This window comes from Trichosurus vulpecula, chromosome 7 (assembly GCF_011100635.1).
Source record: "Trichosurus vulpecula isolate mTriVul1 chromosome 7, mTriVul1.pri, whole genome shotgun sequence".
Classification (NCBI taxonomy): domain Eukaryota; kingdom Metazoa; phylum Chordata; class Mammalia; order Diprotodontia; family Phalangeridae; genus Trichosurus; species Trichosurus vulpecula.
The window spans coordinates 176,486,015-176,499,373 of NC_050579.1; positions in this window are offsets into that span (position 1 = coordinate 176,486,015).

Here is a 13,359-nt window from a genome sequence, read left to right on the forward strand (position 1 = left end):
TATTGTGGTATATGATGTAATGGAATATTATTGTGCCTTAAATAATAAAATATATGGTTTCAGAGGAATCTGGGAAAATTTCTACAAATTGATTTAGAGAGGTAAGAAGTGAACTGGGAGAAGAGATCATATAATAACAGCATCAAAGAGGAAAAAATGAACTCAAAGTCTTTAGAATCTTTATATAACAATAGATCATAAGTCCAAAAAATGAATATGTAACATGTCATTTAGCTTTTGTCAGAGAGGTGATTAATTTAAAATCCATCAAGAGATACATATTTTCAGACAAGGCCAGTGTGAAGATTGTTTTGCTAAACTACGCATTTCTGTATCAATGACTTCATTTATTTATTTGTTTGTTTGTTTACTTATTTGTTTATTTAATATGCTTGGTGGGAGTGGGGAGTGGGCAGGACAGCTTACTAAAATAAAAAAAAATATTTGAGATAACTCTAGGAGCCTTAGGAGGAGACATACAGGGAGAAATTTAGAAGATTGAAAACAATAAAAAAACTTTGTAAATAACCTTTAGTTTCCTAGGACAATCTACAAATTCCTAATTACACAATAATATAAATGAGTTACAGTAATAATTATATTATTCCCAGTTAGGTTAATAAAATTTCAATATTTTGATGGTGGGTACCCTTCCCAGTTATGGAAATCATAACTTTCCTATGCTGTGAGGCTCTTGTTCAAATCTTTTCATAAATCCCCAATAGTGGCATACCTAATATAGTGAAGAACGACCACTAGATTACTTGATATTGAATGGGAATGAACAGAGTCCGTGGTCATTCCATGTAATTATTTGTTGGCAATATGCTTCAGTATACTAAAACTCAGTGTGAATATCTTCATTGCCCACTTGGTGGTTGGTTGTCAAATGTCTTTCTTCAGACACTGAGGCATTCCTTGCATGGCCATATAGCTTGATGATAGTGATAATAACAGTGTGGTAATTTACAAGTTGCTATCATATACTTGTCACATATGCTTTCAGTCTCCCACAAAAAAACCTGTGAAGAAGAAAGGGAAGATATTATAACTCTTAAGGACCTTTCTAGTTTAAAATTCTAAGATATAGTTTAATTCCTAGAAAAGAAAACTGAGAATGAGAGGTTAAGTGACTTGTTCATGATTACACAACTAGTAAAAATCAAAAGCACTATTTCAGTGGAAAAAATAATTATGAGTTCCAACTCAGAATACCAGTGTGAGAACTTTGAACATATCACTCCTCTTAAAAAAATAAAAAAGAGCTTCTCAATTTCTTACCAAATTGAGCACAAACTCTTTCACCTAGTATTTAAAACCCTCCAGGCAGAGGCCGTATACCTGCCTTTCTAGTCTTATCTCCCACTTTTCCTCTAAGCATACTCTACACTTCAGTCTTACTGGACCAGGTGCTGTGGCACAAATATACCATGCTTTTTTACTGTCTCCACACATTTGCTCAAAACATTCCTCTGTCTTTTCTTACTTATCTGCACCATCCCTCAAGACGCAATTTCCACTGCCTTGGTGAAGCCTTAGTTGATTCAGCGAACTAGATTTGAGTACCTTCTCCCCTGATCACCATAGCCCCTTGTGAAAATGTATAGTTCTAATAGGTGGCAAAGCTCTTGGAAACTCCATTGTTTCTCAAGATGTATGTCTTGATTGTACTCAAGCTAATTAATAGAAGTTTAGGTAGACAAAGAATTTCCTTTTTTCCATACTTTAAGAGAAAGTGTTGCTGGCTCTCTACTGGATACTAAAGCAAATATTGCATGTGTGTCTGTATGTGGGCATGCACACACATATGTACGTGTATATGTTCTTGCTTGTGGGACTTATTTATATATTGATTTACGTATAAAGAATTGGACCCACACAAATAAAAAATTCTTCTCTATACCAGGTTGAGTAGCTTTGGAGGCTCCTTCCAGATCTAGATATCAGATCCTCTGATTGGTCCTATAAAACAGCTATAGGGATGGGGGTGTTAATCAGTGATTTGTATTCCAATTGAGGAAACCAAATTATCGTAGTTTCCAAGTGGCATTATAGATTCCTGAGTTAGTACTATTAAAAAAAAAAAAACCTAAACTAAATTTTTCCATTTGATCCTGAAATTTTATTTAGTAGAAAATCAACCTGTAAAAGGCTTTATCTTGGTATTTCTTGTGCCTCTCAGTGCCTATCATGTAGTAGGTGCTTAACAAATGTTTGTTGAACTTAATTGAATTGGAAACTGCTGCCTTTATATTCTTTGAACCAGAAAACTTCCCTGGCAAGAAACAATCCATGTGCTAGCTAAAAGACAATTGAAGGGCACACATTTATCATAAAGTAGCAATCAGGGCTGCACCTTAAATCTTGCAATACAGCAGAGCACTGGGTGTAATTATGAAAATTGCACCCCTGTTGTGTTTTATTGATTAATATTTTTTGGCTTAGCCCCATATAGTCATGCATTTTGTAATTTGCATATCAAAAGAATGTCTGTGCTTAGAAACATAATCACATGCCCTAAATTTTTCAGGGCAAGCATGGGTTTATTCATATTGGCTAATACAAGTGAGATCAGGTGTGCAGTTACATATTTCGTAAAACTTGAGTATGCTATGCTTGCTGGCTCAGAAAGGTGTTTTTTGTTTTGTTCCGTTTTTATATGGAACTGATATTTCAAGCCCATTTTGTCTTTTAGAAAGCATAAGTTCTGCCCAGAGCTCATAGAAACAACTATTGAGTAGCCATACTGCTTCATTGGAGCATAAGAGGAAATAAGATAAAATAGTTCATAATAAATCTCAACTCACTTTTATTAGACTTTGGAATGTATTTTTAATTTTTACATTTAATTATGGGCATGTCCCCCAGATGCTAGTTCTTTCCCCCACCCTCAAGGAGCTTACATTTTAATGGAAGATGAGAGCTCATGAAAGGTGGGGAAAAGCCAGGTACAAGAGTATGGTACCCAAGTGGAGGTAAGGTGGAAAACTAATCTGGAGTCATGATGAAGTGACCCTGGCTAGTGTGGTTGCTTCCTCAAATAGAGGTGATAGGGAGGATTTCAGCAATATGATCAGGAGGTCTTAGGAGTGGAGGTGTTGCCAGCAGGTGGAGAGATTCTCTGGAGACTCTTAGACTGAAGTGGATTGGGGGGATGGAGGAATCTCTTCATTTACAATGATGAAAATTAATATTATGCTCTCATTTAATAATCAGTGTTCCTCTGTAATCCATCCTGTCCCCCATTTTTCAAACCCCTTTCTCAGTCTAGCTTAAAAGACCATCTCTCCCAGTCCAACTAAAGATGTGGTTAAATAATTTGATTATTTCTAGCCTCCTTCACCCCATTCAGGGTTTTCTTGGCAAAGATACTGAAGGGGTTTGCCATTTCCTCCTCTAGCTCATTTTGCAGATGAGGAAACTGAGGCAAACAGAGTTAAGTGACTTGCCCGGGATGGCATTGCTAGTAAGGGCATGAGGCCAGATTTGAATTCTTTGAAATCTTTGTGACTCCAGGCCTAGCACTCTATTCGCTGCACCACCTAGCTGCCCGGTCTTTCTAATCAGTCTAATCTTGAACCTTTGTTTTGTTTACCTATAAACAAAGAACCAACTTGGTAGCCCTCCCCAACTGCCCAGGGGCTTGGCTCTCCCTCCTAGCCTATTCTCAAAGTTAAAGATGATTTGATCTTCAGGGTGAAGGCTAAGTGAGGCAGAGTGGGGATCCTGATTGGGGAGGTTCTGATTTTCTGGCCAAGAGGCAGCTGAGGACCATGACGAAATTAGCACTCCTAAATTGTCAGGGGCATGATTAGTTGCAGTTGAAGGACAACCTACTTTTCTCAACTGCAGTTAATTGTAAGGTTTTTCAACTACCCCACCCCACTCCCTTTCAGGTTTCTATAGGATCTCAATAAATATGGTATTTTCAGTCCCAACTGAGGGGGGACAGTCTGACCCACTTTATTAACAGCTACAGGTGTCACTGTTAATAAATTGTAATTTTGCCCTGTAGAAAATTTTGCCTCAGTTTGCCACAGTGTCATTTAACTAGCTATAACATATTAACTGTATTTATTAGTATAAGGCAAATAATACTGGGTATGCTGAAGCCAATTCAAACTAGATCATGTAATTGTCAAAGGAAAAGGCTACATTTTGTCTATTTTGTTTGTATCTTTTATGTAGGAATATGCATGAATGTTATCTCCTACTGGAATATAATCCTCTTGTGGGTGGGGATTGTTTTCCTTTTACTTTTGCAGCCTCAATGCCTGACATAATACCAGACCCCAAACAGTCACTTCAGAACTGATTGTTGTCTCATCTATTAATGTCCTGGAGACATACCTTTTAAACTACACAATTGAGTTTCCTGCCAAAGGCCTGACAAAACCAGCAGGGAACTGAATTCCCCTCTAGTTCCTCTTCTGTAACTTCTCTCTGCATCTCACTCTATGTTGGGAATAGATGGCCAGGCTCCAATAGCAGCACATCATCTACCTGAGTAGAACTCTCTTCCTCCCACATTCTCTGTAAGGAGGTGAGGGACCCAAGTGTTTGTACTTCCTCAGTTTGGGCAGCTATATTTTAGACTTCATACAGGGCAGGATTATATAGCCAGGATCTATGTGGCATAAAGAAAACAACTATGTGAGAGTAGGTGCTGTCAAATTTTAAAGTGATATTCGATTCAGATCAACTACACTACTGATAATTCACCATGAATAATTTCTAATTATGTATTTATGTTTCATTCTCTATAAGACATATTCACAGTTAATTTATTTTTATGTCCATTTTCTTTATCTGTCATTTTATTTGTTTTTAAAACATATGTATAAATTCCCATTATAGTACAGATTCCCTGACATATGGGAAAATAAATAAACTTCCATCATAATCTAGATCATTCTAAACTTCAAAAAAGAAAAATTTTCTTGAAACATAAGAGTATGTTTTTATTTTTGTTAAATTGGTTTATTCAGGAGAGTGCTTGAATTATCTTGTCTGCCTTATACTAATAAATACAGTCAATATGTAAATATAGAGATTCCCTTCTTCCCCTCAATCCAGCTCAGTCCAAGACTCCCTAAATTTTCCTACTGAATTGCTGAATTCCTCCCCAGAACCTCCATTTGAGGGAATCACCATACTAGCCAGGGTCACTTCAAAACTGTTCCTGTGACTCTGGACTAGTTCTACACCTTGCCTCCACATAGGTACTATCCTCATGTCTCCAGCTTTTTACTCCCTTTTCTCAGCTACGATATGAGCAAGAGTCTCTTTCTTTTTCCAAAGGGGTGGTGTGACCCATCAGCAGGGATATGCTGAAGCCAACTCAAATTAGCTCTTGAGAGCCAATTGTTAAATTTTCAATGCCAGCATTTATATCACAGAAATCAGCAAATTCTGCAAATCAGGGCTTAATTTATTGTTTTGTTGATTAGTATCTAGAGTTAAGAAAGTAATGGAGAAAATGTTAATGCAACAGGGTAAAATTATGTGTGTCAGTGTTTCCAGGGAGTTGATTATTAAACATTTATCTGCATATCTATGCCCCAAATAGTCTTTTAATGTTCCATTTTCCTACTAAGGTACAATAACAATAACAAGCATTTGTTGAACATGTACTCTGTGCAGAACAATGTATTAAAAGCTTGGTGAAATAAAAGTTTAGGTAATAAGCTACCCTTGCCCTCATGGAACTGATGGTATAGGCAGCTAGACTGTATAGTGGATAGACATCTCGAACTAGGATGACCTGAACTCAAGTCTTAAGATATGTGATACTGGGCAAGTCACTTAACTGCTGCCTGCCTCAGTTTCCTCATCTGTAAAAAGGGCATAATAATAACACCTACTTCCCAGGAGTTGTTACCAGGATCAAATGAGATAGTATTTATAAAGTACTTTGAAAACCTTAAAGAGCTGTATAAATGTTAGCTCTTAAAGTATAAGGCACCCTTCTAACTCCTCTCCTCTTTAGAAAAGGATCTATGAAACCTTGGTTGAATGGGAAATAATCTATTTGGGACTGTTTCCACATCAGAAAAATGAGGGTGTTGGATTAAATTATTTCTGTGTTCTCTTCCAGCCCTAAATCCATAATCAAATATCAGTTGCACCTCAACAAACATTTATTGAACACTTATGTCAGGCACTGTAATAAACACTAGGGATACAAAAAAAGGGCAACCCCCCAAACAAACGAACAAACAACAATGGCGCCAAAAGTGATCCTTATTTTCATTGAGAACAAATTTAATGTGGTAGACAACATGCAAACAACTATGTATACACAAAATATTTACGCAAGTGCAACAGGAAAGTAACATTGCAAGGAAGGAATTAACAGTGGTGGTAGTGGTGGGAACTGGAAAAGGCCTCCTGAAGGTTTGTTGCAACAATCTGCTAGCAGCTGCTGTAAGGGTGTAAGAAAGACCTGCCAACAACCAGCACACAGAAAGCTGCCAACACAGATTCTTTTGATCTGCTTTACTAAGGAAAACAATGTTAAGGGGTTTCACAATCTTATTTCAATCCAACATACAAATATCATTCACTCAGTTTAGGGGTAAAAGCCAGCACCCTGAACTTCAGAGCAAATACAAACAAATTACAAACATACATTTATAAACGGACCAAATACAATTCATAGTTACCAATGATGGGGTGCTTGTGCTTGGACCCTAATTCTAACATCACATTTCCCCTTAGCCTCTGCTTGGGTGCCTGTGCCTGAACTCCAGTTCTAAAATCACATCTCTCCCTAGCTTCAAAGCATTGGCCCTAGCAGTCTCTCTCTCTCTCTCTCTAGTTAAAGGGCAGAGTGCCCCAAAGTTATCTCTGCTTCTTCCTCAGTAAGCAGCTATGCCCAATTATAGATTGATTTCTGGATGATACACTGAGTCTAACATACATCCTAGACATAGTCAAATGTATATACTCCCTTACATTAATCTTGTCTAACAAGACATGGGATGGGATCCACCTGGATATTCCCAGTCAACCATGAACTTTTGGTGACTTAGTGACATTTCACAGTCAAAACCACACCCACAGGTTGCACCCCTCTTGGGCTATTTCCCAGTGAACTCTGGGTAAGATACCTGCACAGTAGATACAAAAAGTGTATGTTCCTTTAAGAACTGACCACCCCCAATCATGCCTTAACCACTCCCTAATCCCACCCCAAGTCACCTAATTGACAGGTTTCATCCCTAAATCTTGTGCTTAAACTTTCCCTGTAGCCCTTTATGGTTGCAGGTTCCCTAAGAACTCTTGCCCTCTTTATTTACATGAAACATAATAAATCTTTGCCTCCTTGACTTAAAGAATGCTTGGGTCCGCAAATTCACTCCAGGAGACCTGGGAAATTTGATTTGGGATTCCTCCATCCCTGAGGTTCATATCTCCCTCAACACCAAGAAACCATCAACATCTGAGTTCAGACAGGAGGCCCTTAGAGTGACTGCCCAGAGTCCCGAGCCTACAGGAGTGAGAGCCTCCAAGAGAATGCCAACCTCTGGGTTTATATATCTTGTTCAGGGTCAAAGTTGAGTCACACAAGTGACTCATCCATGTGACCTAAAAGCATCACGAAAATGTGACTTAAACCCATGTGGTCTAAAAGCCTCTGATGTCACAAACATGTCACTCAAACCTCTGTAAACTAGGCTTTCCCTTGAAGTAAAGAGGTCATCAAGGACTCCTAATTTAATCAAGGAAACAAAGGCCAAACTCTTCAAGGGTACTTGATTGAATAAATGCTAAAAGCCCATCTTGATTGCCAATACAGTTGTCTAAAAGGGAGATTATTAGATGTAGGGACAAGACTGTTGATGATAAAGTGGAGCACTATGAGGAGTGAGGTGGGAATGATATTTCAAGCAAGAATTTTCTGTAAGTGAAACAAGGAAAAACAAAAACTCCCTCTCCAAAATCAACAAATAGTAATGACCTCAATGTTCAATAAGAAAGAATGTTTAAATATATTACAGCACATTAATGTTAAGAATCCTGTCATGCAGACAAAAAAAATTAAAAAAAATTATGGAAAAGACATTTATGAAAGTAAATAAAGTGATGAGCAAAACTAGAAAAACCATGGACAATAAATTATAACCACAAAGAGGAATAGTGAATGGAAATGGATGTGTAAACAAATCTGAAAGAAGGAGAACCACTGAGAAGTTGCAATATTTTATTCATTGACGATCATAGATTTAAATTCAAATAATAGTTATTCAATACTAATCAGTTGTGTTGATTTTAATATTGTTCTTAAAAAACCCAATAAAATGAAACCACACCTGAGTCCCACTTTCTTCATCTTCAAAAAGGAATGACAATCTTTATGCTACCTATCTCACACTACTATTGTGAGGAAAGTGCTTTATGTACCTTAAAGGGTTATGTAAATAAGTCATTGTTACTATTCAGTAAACACCAAGGGTATTTTCATTTAGTTCATGGTTAATAATACTATCATCTTGCTTATTCTTGCCCTCTGTAATAAGATCCTTGTTTCAGATCCATTCAGATCCATGTACTTTCTAGAAGATTGACAACCTTCAAGGCACTGAACCTGTGATTTCCAGGTTTGAACTAACTTCTGATTACTGTTACATTAATTGGGAAAGAGATGCGTGTGTGTGTGTGTGTGTGTGTGTGTGTGTGTGTGTGTGTGTGTGTGTGTATTATTGGTTGGGAAGGAAGAAGAACTGAGGGGAATTTGATTAGGGCATTTAAATTTAAGGAAGTAAAGAAATATGATGAATAGTTTATTGCCAATACATATACATGTATTCCATAAAATGAGTCAGACTGAATGAACTCTCCCTTTATATACAAATAATATAGCCATATATGCATTTATGTGTACACATTAAATATTTTAAAACTTTACATTCAGGAAGCTTACAGCTTCTTATACTATCATGTTTTTCTTTAGTTGTGAAATATATTTGTTTGCAGGTGATTAAGTATACAATAAAATTAAATTTTAAATAATTAAAGACAACCCATTCTATGAACTCTGCAGCATAGAAGGGAAGCTTCCAGATTAATGATGTTGCGTGCAGGGATGCCATTTGGGAGATAGGAACATCCAGCACAAACTACTTCATGCTGAAAGAGTAGGAGTGTATATAGGTATAATCCAGAACAAGGGAGCTGTTCAGGGTGCTAGTTCATTCTAAGAAATGCTTCCATTGGAGTTGAAGGATCCACTGTTATTCTAGGACCCATATATACCCACCATATACTGAAGGGAGAAGCCAAACAGACATTCTATATGTATCTGGGGTTGGGGGTTAACAATTCCACTCAATATGTAGGGACTGAATGATTCTGTGAGTTTTCAGGAACTGTTACAGGAATCTCTTTGAAGGGAAATGAAGCTCACTCGAAGAAACTTTCTGCTGCCTTGTTTCCAATTACATAAATGCAAGTAGTTTCTATGTTTATTACTATCTGAAATGATCCCATTTTGTGTTTAAGGCTCTTGTTAGACTGAGTCCTTGCAGTTAGGCTCAGGACCCTGTGAGGTAGAGAAAAACTAGTGAGATTCTGATATCCCCTTCCCCACAAAAATGAAAACTTTGGCTTGGCACACAATCTGTGTGAAGTACTACTAAGATCAAGACCCAAAGATTGAATCTGGTAGGCTCTGTCAGATATCAGGCTATGACCAAAGCATTATGAACATATTTTTTTTAAAAAGGAGATGTCTTTCATTAAAAAATGAAAATAATGGAAGTACAAGATGTAAACTACCACAGGAACCAAACATATTTATCTGTCTATCTATCTATCCATCTGTCTGTCTGTCTATCTATTTATTAAGAATGGCACTGTCATTATACAAATAAAGTCAGAGCTAAATAATTGAAGTATTACTTATTGTGTATCAGTAAAGGAATGATAACAATGTAGATGATAATTGTCAAAATTCCTATGTAGTTCTGTATTACAAAGTATACAAGACTCTCCACATACAAGGTAGAAGAAGTAAACCATTTATTCAGACACCAGAGAACCATATCCCACAAGCCGTTTATACAATCTATCAGAGCAGTAAAACATTCAGTACACAATATCACAACACGGAGCCTCTCCATCCCAAAACCTCTCTGACCCCCTGCTGGGGTCTTCCCCAAAACAAACTCACAGTACAGGTAAGTCAGCCTGTTCATCTCTAACTACCACTTTGGCAGCCATTAGCAGCCACAACTGCTCCCTTTCTCTCTCTCTCATCATTTCCTGTGACATAACTTCCTTTTCCTGTCAGGAAGCACTTCCCACCACATTTAACTTGGGCTTCCTGCAACACTAAGCAGGTCACATGGCCTATTAATGGGTGGGAAAGATCTTCAAATCTAAATTGCTACTATAGTAGGTAAAGCCAATATAATTTTTAAAAATGACAATTTTACCTAACCAATCTATTTACTAAGTGCCATCCCAATGAAATTAATAAAAAAGAATCTTACTTACTAATTACTGAGTTAGAAAGAATAATAGCAAAGTTCATTTGGAAGAACAAAAGTTTTAAAGAAACCAGGATGGAGGGAGATGTAAAGGAAGCAAATTTATCAGTATCAGACCTTAAATGATATTATAAGGTGGGAGCATTGTTGAAGTGTAAAATGGATAATTTCAATTATTTTAGATTAAAATTTTCTTGTATAGATAAAACCTATCTAGCCAAGAGTAGGAGGAATGCAGAAAACTGGGGGAAGACTTTCATTCACAAGATCTCAGATAGGATGAGATTGGTTTGGAATATTGCTGTGGTGCAGGAAATGAACTGGTTGATTTAGAAAAAAAAAAAAAAAACATGGACAGACTTGGACTTATGAAGGAAAATGCTATCCACCTGCAGAGAAACGGATGAAAAGTGGAAATAAGTATAGTACTTACATAGGTCTTACATACAGGTGTATGAGTGTACATGTGCATCTCTGTGTGTGTGTGCGTGTTCTTAATTGTAGCCTTCTTTTAAAGCAGGGGTCAGGGAGGGGAAGGGGGGAATAAAGTAAAAAGTGTATAGCAGAGAGCAACAGAAGGCCAATGAGGAAGCAAAGAAAAGCAGGGCTGCTTTGAAAACAATGTGTAGTATTTATTATATAGGTTTTCTTAAAATGGGAATTTATTGCTTTATATTGAATCCTCTCATGTGTTCTGCTGTGCACACGTAATATTTTTTTTCTTCTCTTATTTTGTATTTAAATTTAAAATAAATTTTAAAATTCCCCCAAAATGGCATTATCTGTACTTTAGATCAAAGCCATCTTAGTTCAGGGACACTAATGGAGATCACCTCAAAAGCTGAAAATACATAAAATAAATACTTTTGCATTAATTATGGAAAGGATTAAAGGACACAAAGTAAGCTTTCCACCAACATTTCTACCATGTAAAATAACAACCTCAAAGGTATTATCTTCGGTACTATCAACAACAGAACCAATCATATCACCCTATAATTCAATTCAGGGTTACTCCAAACACAACAAAATACTCTTTATGTCCTAAGACATAATTTCATCTCTTGATCTTTGATTTGGTAGTCATATAGTAACTAATACCAATAAAATTAATAATTTAAAAAAAAAAACCTCAACAACCCAGTCATAGTGATTTTCTCTCTCTGAATATCCCTGACAAACTATGTGTGTGTGTATGCAAATTAAGCGTGTGTACAAATTTAAAATGTATACACATATATATGTATATATATGTATATAAATATATTAATTTAAATGTATAAATTTATATATATATATTTATAATCCTATTATCTGTGCTTCCATTTAACTAGATAGCTTCTTGGCAATAAACTATTCATCATATTTCTTTACTTCCTTAAATTTAAATGCCCTAATCAAATTCCCCTCAGTTCTTCTTTCTTCCCAACCAATAAATGTGTTTATCTCAGTTTCTTCAAGTCATGCCAGGAACCATGTAACTAAAACAGATTGAGAACTGCAATAGAATCACAAAATCAAAACTGAGACAGTGATTTAAGAGAAAAATAGGAATTTGTAACATGACACATGCTATTTTTTTTCCCTCCATAAGAGGAGGCACTAGGAAGCAACCCACAGAGGCCGTGCAATTACTATGAACTCCGCAGATTGTCCAAAGTTGCAAACAACACATCACTCATCATGTTCTCAGGGTCTTTTTAATCACTGAGATTTATTTCTTGCTCATCGGCAGCCCAAACTGAGCACACAGATTCGTGCATACTGTGGCTTTCTATAGTGCTAAAATGACACTTAAGATAAAAATAGAGCACTAGAGTTTTCCTATTATTCAGTGATTCTGTTTCCTCAGTTCTCAAGACTTCAGTTTCCTTGTCAAGCACCCCAAAAAAATTGTTTCCTCTGAAGATTTTTAAGTATCTTTCCATTGATAGACTTGTGAGATAGGGAACCATCACTATCAAACCCTCATTATGAGTTCAATCTCCATCCATGCTACATACTTTCATATTAATAGAATTTTCCTGAAAAATATTTCTGAGTGCATCAAAAGTTCAAGATCAAACCCCGTGGGATTTTTTCCTTCTATTTTCTTTTAACACAAATGTGAATATTTGTCACTTCTTAATATGTTTTTACCTCAAAATGCTATTTAAAACACAGCAATCTTTTCATGATTCTCAAGTCAGATGAGCCAACCATCTGACTATGATGAAAGAATGATTCAACAGTAATCCAAATGGAATCTCTTAATCATCTCCAACTCTATTACAAAGGTGAAAGGAGAACATTTTTCCCCCAGATAGCTGTCATGTACTGAAACATACAATTTAATTCTTGACTTGTTAAGGGGGTGTTGCTTCCCACTACTAAGAGCTGAAGTGGATTTCAAGTTTGATATATATTTTGTTGAATTTTTACTCATGTTTTCTCTCCTTCCTGGAATTTACTCCCCTCCACCTTGCTCCCATCTATGTCTGCTGAAGTCTTATCCTTCCTTCAAGCTGTCAATTCCTGAAACCATACATACCTTTTCCCCAACCTAGCTAAAAGCGATCCTCCCCCCACCCCCTGAAGTTCTCAAGACACTTTTCTTAGAATCTCTTCGTGGCACTAATCACATTCTTCCATTTCATTATGGGCAGTCCTGTGCACGTCTCTCCCCTTCCCTGGACGCATTATGTTGTAATCTCCTTGAGAGAGCAGCTCTCAGGCTTTTGGCTATCTTTGTTTCTGTATAACCAGCACATTGTAGTTCTTGATCGAACAAACCAGCATTTATTAAGTGTCTGCTATATGATGAACACTATACTAGGTGCTGGGAATAGAAAAATAAAGAACAAGATTCTCCCTACCCTTCTCCATC